Raw genomic sequence first — 12,708 nt, 5'->3', positions numbered from 1 at the left:
CACACCGTCTCCACATGTCTCCATGTGTCCTCCACATGTCTCTCCGCGTCTCCACATGTCCTCCACATGTCTCCATATGTCCCCTCCATGTCCTCCACCCAAGCGTCTCCACATAACTCCACATTCCCTCCACATGTTGCGACGCGTCTCCATATGTCATCCACATGTCTCCACAAGTCTCCACATGTCCCCGAAGGTCTCCAAATTATTCTCCACATGTCTCGACATGTCTCCACGTGTCCTCCACATTTCTCCACAGGTCTCCATAAGTCTCCACAGGCCCCACACGTCTCCACATGTCCTCCACTCCTCTCAACATGTTCTCAACACGTCTCCACATTTCCTCCAAATATCTCAACATGTCTTCCACTTGTCTCCACACGTCTGTACACTTGTCTAAACATGTCTCCACACGTCTCCACATGTCCTCAACATGTCTCCTCATGTCCCCCAAAAGTCCTCCACACGTCTCCACATGTCATCCACTTGTCTCCACGCATCTCTTTCAACGCGTCTCCATATGTCTCAATACGCCTCCACATGTCTCCACAAGCCTCCACATGTCCGCCACACGTCTCCATATGTACAACACATGTCCTCCGCATGTCTCTAATGCGTATCCACATTTCTCTTCGCGTCTCCATATGTCCTCAACACGTCTCCACATGTCCTCCTCACGTCTCCACGTGTCCTCCACACGTATCCACGTGTCCTCCTCACGTCTCCACGTGTCCTCAACACGTCTCCACGTGTCCTCCACATGTCTCCACAGGTCTCCAAATGTTTTCCACACGTCTCGACATGTCTCCACGTGTCCTCCACAGGTCTCCATAAGTCTCCACACGTCTCCACACGTCTCCACATGTCCTCCACGCCTCTCCACATGTTCTCAACACTTCTCCACATGTCCCCAACACATCTCCACATGTCCTCCACATGTCTCCAAATGTCTTCCACTTGTCTCCACACGTCTACACATGTCCTCCACACGTCTTCACACGTCTCCACTTGTCTAAACATGTCTCCACCTGTCCTCCACATGTCCTCCACACGTCTCCACATATCCTCCACGCCTCTCCACATGTTCTCAACACGTCTCCACGTGTCCCCAAAACGTCTCCACATGTCTTCCACATGTCTCCACGTGTCTTCCACCTGTTTCCACTCGTCTACACATGTCCTCCACACGTCTTCACACACCTCCACACGTCTTCACACGTCTCCACATGTCTAAACATGTCTCCACAAGTGTCCACATGTCTCCACATGTCCTTCACAAGTCTCCACATGTCCTCCATACGTCTCCACGTGTCCTCCACATGTCTCCGAAGGTCTCAACACGTCACCCCACACGCCACCCCACACGCCACACATGTCCCCCACACGCCCCCACATGTCTCCACATGTCTATATATGTCCTCCACATGTCTCCATGCGTGTACACTGTCTGAGTAAAGATACGCACGTATAATGTTATATACGTGGAGATGTCAGTATCATCTATTTTAGAATATGGCACTAATACGCAACGCATCCGACTGACGGCAAGATTGATTACCATTTGAGGTGTCCCTTTGTATTATGTGTGAATTAGTGCAGATGAAAACTGACATCTTGAGGTATGATGTGTGTATTACATTTTTCACTGTAAGGGGAGAGCACCAGGTGTGACCTGTATCAGTAACAGCTTTCAACATCCCGTGGTTATTTCTTTGGCGTGGCAGTATTAAAGTACTGCACTGGATCAGTTACATTATTCCTAACTTCATCGCTGGACAGCACTTACGTAATTACAGCAAGCGAGTGAGTATATCGGTTATATGTATCTCTGGGCTTGTCAGTAGTTATTTTGATGTGGTAAGCAGGTCTCAGGCATTTATCATTTTGGTGAAACCCACGAGCATGCGTATGGAGCTCAAAAGCCTCGAAACATTATCACAGCGATCGTATGTCTCTGGCACGCCTAACGGATGCAACTTTGCACATGCGACTGGGCCACCAATGCCCAACGTTAGCAGATGTACTTGCGAAAGACAGTCACTATTCATTGTTGGAAGTCAATTGGACAGGAGTAAAATTCGCAGGAAGGTGACTGCCACCAGCATACCATGTTGTTACACCCGTAAAAAGCAATCGAGCGGGTTCATTCGCGCGGCAAGTTCGTCTCATTTGTGGGTTCACTCGCGTGAACACCTGGTCTCATCACTATTTCATAGTGATTCATAAACACATACTCATGATATAGCTATAGTCGGAATGGCACAATAGTCTCTGGCAGATATTCCTTATGAATATGGATATGATATTTATGTGAGATGCTATTGATATAAGTAATGTTTCTTCTTCTTCGCTTTAGGTCACCTTCTGCCTTAGCAATTTCGGGTGACATACCCCTCTGTGGTACTCGCGTGTAAGTAGAGTATGTAATCTTTTGGGATTTTGAGAATTGACATGATTTTTGTTTTGGTATTGACAGGACTAAATTTGGATTTAAACTGTAGAAATTGATAAAATTTCTTTGGCTGCTCTTGTTTAGATACGTTCGAGCAGCTGACCATCTTTCAGAAATAGAGTTTGTTTGGTCTTTCCTATTCCTTCTTTAGGAGATCTGCGACAGCAATTCCCAGATAGCAGATCTGTCTGCAATACTTGTTTTAACTGAGTCTGGGCTGGATCATGACCTTGATATTCTAGTAACAAGTGAGAGATGGATTCTGGGTGATTGCAAGATGAGCATACCTTATCAAAGTGCTTTTTATTACCGAGTCTGCGACTGAGAATTGTTTCTTTTAAGCTACAGTCACACAGACAATGCGACTGCGATGCAACCTCTTGGTGACTGCTTTCCTTTGCGTCCGACTGGCGATCACTGAGACCAGCGCAACTATTTTAGGGTATGATCGCCGATAAATCAACGATAGGTTTTGCAACTTTTGATGATTGAATACCAAATCTCCAAATGTCGTCCACACGTCTCCATATGTACTACACATGTCCTCCGCATGTCTCTAATGCGTATCCACATTTCTCTTCGCGTCTCCATATGTCCTCAACACGCCTGCACATGTCCTCCTCACGTCTCCACGTGCCCTCCACACGTCTCCACGTGTCCTCCACATGTCTCCGAAGGTCTCCACATGTTTTCCACACGTCTCGACATGTCTCCACGTGTCCTCCACATTTCTTCAAAGATCTCCATAAGTCTCCACACGTCTCCACACGTCTCCATATGTCCTCCACGCCTCTCCACATGTTCTCAACACGTCTCCATATGTCCCCAACACATCTCGACATGTCCTCCTGAGAATTGTTTCTACAGTCACACAGACAATGCGACTGCGATGCAACCTCTTGGTGACTGCTTTCCTTTGCGTCCGACTGGCGATCATTGAGACCGGTGCAACTATTTTAGGGTATGATCGCTGATCAATCAGCGATAGGTTTTGCAACTTTTGATGATTGAATACCCTCACAGCAAGTAGCATATCATTGCTGTTTTCAGGAATTTGCTTCCATCTGTTCCGAGAGCTTGCAGGGTTTTCTGCTTGATATAGCATTTGTATTCTGTTAGTGCTGAGCACATTTCCTCAGAGACAGGTTTAAGCTAGCATGAGTCGGCTTTGGGCCAATCATGAGTTTTCCCCTGTTTTTTTCCCAAAGGCTGAGAATGAAGCGCCATGGATAATGTCCGTTCGATGTTTCCATCTGTGCTTGCCATCTCCCTGTGGGTGTTCTGCGGGTGTGAGATCTTGTTGACACTGATACGTGTCTTTCCCTTCAGCTTGGTGTGGTGCATCCTCTTTGAATTTACTTTTCACTCTAGTTTTCTTAAGGGAATATGCTGTATCTCCGTTTTGTCTGGTGTGTGATTCGCTAGTGTTTCTGCTTTTGTGCTGTACTGATACTGTGCTGCCCATGCACAGATGCCCATGGTCGAAACAGGCCGTCTAGGAACCCTTGTCCCGCCACACCTAGCTGCCAACAGAATGGTGTAGTTACTTGTCAAGGATGTGGGCTCCCAACGTCTTTGGCGTGTCTTTATGGCAATAATGGTTGCGACCCCCATAATGTAAGTATGTGTACCCCATGATCGGGGAAGATGCGACCCTCTTATTTTTGGCATAACCATCCTGAAAACAAATGTCAAGAAGAAGTATCTCACTCACTAACAAATGCTGAAATGCTTACGTTTTCATTTTCTAGGGCTGTGGGGCTGAATGTATGAATGGGGGTACTAAACAGGCTGACGGGACCTGTGCTTGCAAACCAGGCTATATGGGAGACATCTGTCAAAATGACATTCGCAGTAAATATTTTATTCGTTCACCATTCTAAATTCTCCTACAGAATGAGCTCATTTGCAAACAAATTTGACTTTGATCCGATTGCACCTGCTTTTGAGTTAAAATGGAAAGGATCAACTGAACAATATCTTTATGAATATTTGCAATAACGTAAGCTATGTTTACCATCAGGAACAATGATTCCAATGATTGCTGATCCTAAAGCCTTCAACAAATCTGAAATTGATTATTCATACAAAATCTAGACAGATGTACTCTCTAATACAGATTATTCATACAAAAACTCAACAAACTCTCAAATAAAGCTTGTTTGACAGATCTGAAATGTTTTGTAAATGTTCCTAGCGTATGAAGAGTAAATGTATTAAACTACTAAATCGTTAAAAACAATTTTAGATTGAAGTATGTTTTAATGTATCTGTGAATGAAGATTCAGAGGGACAAAAAGCTATCCGCATGACAAGATGGGTCACTTCAACTTTCCAATAATCAACAGTTCCTGTTTTAATTCGAGCAATATTTCAGCAGCTCCAGTGTTTGGCGTTTACATTTAATAAATTGTGAGCTACGAAGGTTTCAAAGCACATCATACGACTCATGCCCAAAAGTTGCTGGATCGGGGTTACACAAACGCCTTAGTAGGGCTTTCAAAACGTTTTATGGAAGAAATGTGGAGGGAATTTCCACATTTAACGTATCAGTGACAAAACGATCACCTATTTTGACCTGTAGTATATGTTCCCGTATTTCTACAGGTGAACAGTTGCCTTTGCATGTTCAAATGCAAACATACCTACCTATGACCTAACATATTTCCAGCGAAAAGAGCCAGGCAGGTCTTGAAAATCCATATAAGAGGGTTAAGGACGGAAACGTGTGGAAGATGTGAAGAAGGATGGTGAGATGAGAGATAGCCAAGAGACACCAGAGAGAACAACAGCACACAGACGGGAGAGAAGGGATAGCCAGAACATCAGAACATCACCCTCACAAGGACATGGACGGGGAGGTTCACACACAGGACCACGACTTCTCTAAAGTTCTCGCTCTAAGGCCTGGCACAGGACAGAAACCCACTAGGAGAGGCGAGACCGAGCGTGATTGTAGGACGCCTCATGTAGATACGACAGATGATGTTATCAAAGACTGTAAATTTGAGAATAGAACATTTGTTTTCTGGAATGTATGAGGACTTACTTCTAAATAAGCTGATCAGGACTTTGCCGATTATTTAAAGTCATTTGACTTCATCGGTATAACAGAAACTTGGATGAAAGATATAGACATAAATTTGATATTTCACAGGATTCAAGCTATGGATCAATGAAGCTGAAAAGATTTCCTACTGGTGGTATTGCCATATTAGTTAGACAACAACTTGTTAAATATGTAAAATGGTCTCAAGTTTACGACAGTCTCATTTTCATGCTGTTAGATAAAACCGTATTTGGATTTTAAAAATGTTTGCTATATTCATGTATTTATGTTCACCCTGAATGTTCGACTTGGTAAACAAACCTTTCGAGACAATGCAAAAATGGCATACATATATTACAAAATGAATTACTTCATATACTAGCACATTATGATGATGTTTATTTGATGATTGGGGGAGACTTGAATGTCAGAACTAGCACTGAATCTGAAGATGATATCCTTGAATATCTCGTGGGACATGATAACAGTGTATGGGGATTTCTGTTGGAAAATTTCAGCTTAAAAAGATTTTCTGAGGATTTATCCTTGAATAATTTTGGTAAGAGCTTACTAGGTTTATGCAGTATACTAAATATACATGTTATGAATGGAAGGTGCGGGTCAGCCGCCGGGATGGGAGATTTTACTTTTATAGGAAACCAGGGTGCAAGTGTGGTGGATTATGTTATTGCCTCGTCCGAGTTGTTTGATATGTGCCATGGCTTTGACATACCCACTCGAGCCGAGTCATCACACCTTCTTGTCACGACTAGTTTACGTACGCTTCTAGTAAGTGACCCTACGACACGCAATACACGTGACAATGCTTCCTTCAAATTTGTGTGGGCTGAAGAGAAGGCTGAACAGGTTAGAATAAATCTTATTTCTGGCAATGCGCATAATTTACTGGAGAAGGCTGTAGATGTAGTATTTGTTAACGTTGAAGAAAGTATTGGGTATATTACTGAAGCTGTTATTAATGCTGCATATGATATGAAGAAAATGAATAAGGGCTATAGATATTATCAACAATGGTTTGATAGTGAATGCCAGCTACTTAAAAGGAAAGATGTAGACGTTTAGATAACTTTAGAAAGAATAAGGACAGAGGATCACTAACAGACTATAATAGAGTAAGAAATCAGTGAAAAAAGACAGAATATTTCGAATAAAACCGAAACTGTTGGAATTAAGCATAGATAATTCTAAAACATTTTGGTCATCGCTAAAAGACATTAAACCAAATAGATATTGCAAAAATGACATTGATATTCAAGCCTGGTTTGAGCATTTCCAGGAATTGTTTTCAGTTCCATTTAGCCATGAAAATAACAATATATTTGACATGGAATTCAACGAAGATAAAGTTGACAGTGTAACTCTCCTTAGTACATTCAGTAAAATATTTACTTCAATTTTTAATAAGAGACTTGTTTTCTGGGCGGATTCTTATGATACAATATATGAGTCACAAGCACTGACAATGCTTTTATCCTATATTCTATAATACAGAGATATCTATCAGTGAAACGAGGGAAGCTGTATGCTGTATTCGTAGATTTTGCAAAAGCTTTTGAGGCTGTGAAAAGGGTTACCTTGTGGTCACAAAGACAAATCTATTGTGCTCTCTATATACAAATGTGCAGGTGTGTGTCCGGAACAATGGCGCTATATCGGATAATTTTATAAATAGCATACGTGTCCGACAAGGGTGTATATTAAGTCCCTTCTTATTTTCCTTTTTCATAAATGAATTAGCATATCAAATCCAAAATAATTGCACTGATGGAATACAACTACACCCCGAAACTATTAAATTATTTCTGCTTCTTTTCGCTGAAGATATAGTCATGTTCTCGAGCACAATACCTGGCTTGCAAAAGCAATTACATGTTTTAGGGAGTTATTGTGACGGGTATCAAAATTTAAAACGCATGTTATACGAATGTGGATATGGTTATATTTGGTTACAGCAACGTGTAGATATGCCACGTCTTCTTCCGTTTGACACAGACCTTAAAAGATGGCATGGTTCTTCGTCCAGTTCTAGAAAAGCAAATTACTACACTACATTTAAGACTACTATTATACTAGAACCTTATCTATTAAGTGTGAATTTACATAAGTTTAGAACAGCTCTTTCTCGATTTTGTTGTGGCTCACATGATCTATATATTGAAAAAGGCAGATATGAAGGTGTTGCAAGAGAACATAGACTTTGTAGGATTTGTAAAACTGATTGTATTGAAGATGAATATAACTTTTTATGTGTATGTCCAGTGTATAAAGATTTAAGAGCAAAATATCTAAATAACTATTTCTACCCCAACCCAAACGGTAACAAATTTTGTAAATTAATGACTTGTGATTGTACAGAAACTAGTAGAAATTTATCAATGTTCATTTATCGTGCTATGAAACTAAGAAAATGTATGAATTTGTAACACGCCACAGACAATGTACTTTAGGCCATTGGCCTCATAAGTGCTATGAATAAAGATTGATTGATTGACTTGTACCATGTGTTCCCGAGTTTGTTTTATGTGGACAATTGACTTGCTTTTGCTTGTGTTTGTGACGGATGCCACCGGTTTGGCAGGATACGCTCACCTTTACGGGAACACCTTGTATCATCACTATTTGGTAGTGATTCATAAACATAGTCATGATCAGGATACAGTCGAAATTGTACAATGGATTCTGCTTAGGGCAGAGATTTCTTATGAATATGGAAAGGGTTTTGTCGCTTTCACCTATTATATAACTTTGTGTAACACCGAGGTCAATGTTAAATGTTTTAGATAATTCACCCTATTTGCATATCTGTGAATCAGATGCTTAATCATTTTACAAATGACAACTTTTTCGAATTAATGATTCCATATCGTATTTTATCTGGACTGCAATGTTTGTTTTTGCAAAATCGACAAACAAGCGTCACGTATCCCACATTTGGTACCTAAATATAGTTGAATGAGATATTGCAGTATGAAGATATTATCGACCGTTGTGTATCCTTCCATAACACCTGTATTCAACTCACTTATGCTATCTGCATTCTGCCTGACCAGTAGTCTTTTGTTGATAATAAACATGAATAATTTGCAAATATACTTGATAATGTAGTGCCCCTGTTATTGTCAGTATTATCTATCCTTGTTTGTGTATCAGATACCATGATTGCATGTACGATGGTACCAACTGACCAAGGCCAACTGTGGGGCCGCCTCCGTGGTCTAGTGGTAGTGCATCCGCCCCGAAGAGCTGCGTCATACCAAAAGACGTTAAAACATGGTACTTGCCTGGCTCTCGACATTAAGGGGCCAAAAGAAGGACTGGTCGGCTCGAAGTCAGTATACTGTATCTGAGTTGGGTACTCGTGTTGAACTGCGGCATGGTATCTCAGCACTATAAATCGGCTTCAGTCCGGACTAGTACAAGCAGCCACACACATTCTATAGCACGTCGCTATATAAGTGCAATAATCTTGGATTCGACGTCAAACCCCATTTCACCTCACCTCACCAACTGTGGGACAATATCCATGTCCTACCACAATGTTCAACATTAAGTACAGATATGGTAACAGTGAATCTGCAGAATGTTTAAAAAAAGTAAAGTATTATCAGATCCTGGCGATTTACTGCATTTCAGATGTTGAATGTTATCAGGAGTTTCATCTTCTGATCACTTGTTACATCAAACCACTTATTACTATTAGGGACGGACTCTTTTATATTTGGGTAGGGGACGGAGGTAGGGCAAGGGTGATGTTGTTTTTTCTTCATTTTTAAGGGCAGATTCTTTTTACTTCATAAAAGAGGGCTGTCATATTTTGTTTCATCAAATTTCGAATTTAACCTATGGAAAGAATGTTAACATTTTCTCACTGTTCACTATTACATAATAACTCAGCATATGCAGGTCATTTTGAAACAGAACAATCAAAATAGCAATGCTATAAAGCATTTAAGTATTATAAAAGACCATTATTTTAAAACGCCATGTGTAGCAAAAGCCCACTGTGCAGTTTTCTTAAAGTTGACATAAAACTTGATATGTTTGTACTTTTCAATTACTAAGATTGTGGATGCTGGACATAAAAAGCATAACAGAAACTGACGACCAAAAGAAACGTTACCAAACTGAAGACGGGGCCCAAACCCCGAATAGTGTTACAAAATGTTCGCGAATCAATCGCCCTAACACAACCGATACAATTTGCTGAGTAATGCTTCTGCTACAGTAGCCAGATCTTCAGTTTGAAGTGAAACTTTTGCTGCACTTGCAGCAGGCTAGTCTACAAACATATGGGTATAAAAAGAACGATGTACTGTTCATTCACACCCAAGGCATTGGACAGTGACAAATAACATGCAAAGATTAACGCTCCAACAGAGAGAAGAAACCGTTGGTGTGTTACATCAAGGAGCAATACATAACCACGTTGCAAGGAGTTTTGTCTGTAGCCGTATGACAGTCACCAGGCGCATGGCTTGTTACAGGCAGACTGGGCGGTCGATCCAAGACTACTGCACTTATATAGCGACGTGTGTGTGTGAGAGAGAGAGATTTGTGTGAAACCTTGTGTCCAATTAAAATTTTATCCCATTCTCAGTTTTATTCACTTGATGTCGTTACATATTGCTTTACTGTATGGGTGTTGCTTTTATATTCCATTTTATGTTCCGTATAATGTAAGGAAGTAAGTCATTAATAAGTCTGTCTATTCGTCCGTTCCTCCACGCATCTTGATGTGAGTATATGTTACCTAAAACCTCTTCTTGACAACAATTGTACAGTCACCTCGTTTTCAAACTTGCCATGAAGCTGAAACTGAAGATCATAAAGGAAAGCTCATGAGGTTATTTGTGTTTACTGATTACATTAATCAAACGTGTGAGGAAATCAACTCTCTTTGCCTAAAATATATTGTTTCTTAGACAATGATTCATGACATTTACACTGGATACCTGATATCATAATATGCTGCAAGTACTGTGTTTTCCCCGAAGCTGTCAAGTCAAGACTCACCAATACATTTCATCTATCCTAAGTAAATGCATCAATCATCAGACACTCCAGTGATTGACATGATTATCGATCCAAGCAATTTGGATACGATGACATTATCAAAATGTGAAATATAATTTAATTACAAATACACAATTATTTGAATGTCAACATATTCAGACGAAATAACAAGAGGAAGCTCCACACGTCTCAACATGTCCTCCATACATTCTCCACATGTCTCCACACGTCTCCATATGTAATCCAAAGGTTTTCACATATCGTCCACACGTCTCCACACGTCTCCATGTCCTCCACACGTCTTCACATGTCCACCACATGTTCTCCACATGTTTTCTAAATGTCTCCACATGTCCTCCACACGTCTCTACATGTCTCCACATGACCTTCACACGTCTCTACAAGTCTCCACATGACCTTCACACGTCTCTACATGTCCTCGACATGTCTCCACATGTCCTCCACACGTCTCTACATGTCCTCGACAAGTCTCCACATGTCCTCCACACGTCTCTACATGTCTCCACATGACCTTCACACGTCTCTAAACGTCTCCACATGACCTTCACACGTCTCTACATGTCCTCAACATGTCTCCACATGTCCTCCACACGTCTCTACATGTCCTCGACATGTCTCCACATGTCCTCCACACGTCTCTACATGTCCTCGACATGTCTCCACATGTCCTCCACACGTCTCTACACGTCTCCACATGTCACTCACTCGTCTCCACATAGCTTCCACACGTCGCCACATGTCCTCAACACGTCTCCACATATCACCCACACGTTTCCACACGTCTCCACATGTCTTCCACACACCTCCACGCGTCACCAAATGCCCTCCACATGTTCTCCACATGTTTTCTAAATGTCTCCACATGTCTTCCACTCGTCTCTACACGTCTCCACATGTCCTGCACGCGTCTCCACATGTCACTCACTCGTCTCCACATAGCTTCCATTCATCTCCATATGTCCTCCACTGGTCTCCACATGTCCTCAACACGTCTCCACATATAATCCACACGACTCCACATGTCTTCCACACGCCTCCACGCGTCTCCACATGTCTCAACATGTCCTCCACACGTCTCCACACGTCTCAACATGTCACCTACTCGTCTCAAAAATAGCTTCAACACGTCTCCAAATGTCCTCCTCAGGTCTCCACATGTCCTCAACACGTCTCCACATATCATCCCCACGTCTCCACATGTCTTCCACAAGCCTCCACGCGTTACCAAATGTCCTCCACACGTTTCCACATGTCTTCACATGTCCTCCACATGTTCTCCACATGTTTTCTAAATGTCTCCACATGTCCTTCACACGCCTCTACATGTCCTCCACATGTCTCCACATGTCCTATACACGGCTCCACATGTCCTCCTCACGTCTCTCCACATGTCTCCACGGGTCTTCATATGTCCTCCAAACGTCTTCTTATCCTCCACATGTCCTCCACACGTCTCCACGCGTCTCCGCATGTCTCAACGGGTCTTTCCATGTGTCCGTGCGTCTCCATATGTTTCCACACGTCTCCACATGTCTTTACACGACTCCACATGTCCCCAAAATGTCCTCCACATATCTCCACGCGTCGGGACATGTCTCCATGCGTCTCCACATATCATCCACGTGTCCTCCACATGTCCTCAACACGTCTCCACATATCATCCACACGTCTCCATATGTCTTCCACACGCCTCCACGCGTTACCAAATGTCCTCCACACGTCTCCACATGTCTTCACATGTCCTCCACATGTTCTCCACATGTTTTCTAAATGTCTCCACATGTCCTTCACACGCCTCTACATGTCCTCCACATGTCTCCACATGTCCTATACACGGCTCCACATATCCTCCTCACGTCTCCACGCCTTCTCACATGTCTCCACGGGTCTCCATATGTCCTCCAAACGTCTACATGTCCTCCACATGTCCTCCACACGTCTCCACGCGTCTCCACGCGTCTCCGCATGTCTCAACGGGTCTTCACATGTTTCCATGCGTCTCCATATGTTTCCACACGTCTCCACATGTCTCTACACGACTCCACATGTCCCCAAAATGTCCTCCACATATCTCCACGCGTCGGGACATGTCTCCACGCGTCTCCACATATCATCCACGTGTCCTCCACATGTCCTCAACACGTCTCCACAT

Source organism: Haliotis cracherodii, unplaced genomic scaffold (genome assembly GCF_022045235.1).
Source record: "Haliotis cracherodii isolate W230 unplaced genomic scaffold, xgHalCrac1.p SCAF_4, whole genome shotgun sequence".
Taxonomy (NCBI): domain Eukaryota; kingdom Metazoa; phylum Mollusca; class Gastropoda; order Lepetellida; family Haliotidae; genus Haliotis; species Haliotis cracherodii.
The sequence above is the reverse complement of the archived record's forward strand: the minus strand, read 5'-3'. Positions refer to the sequence as shown.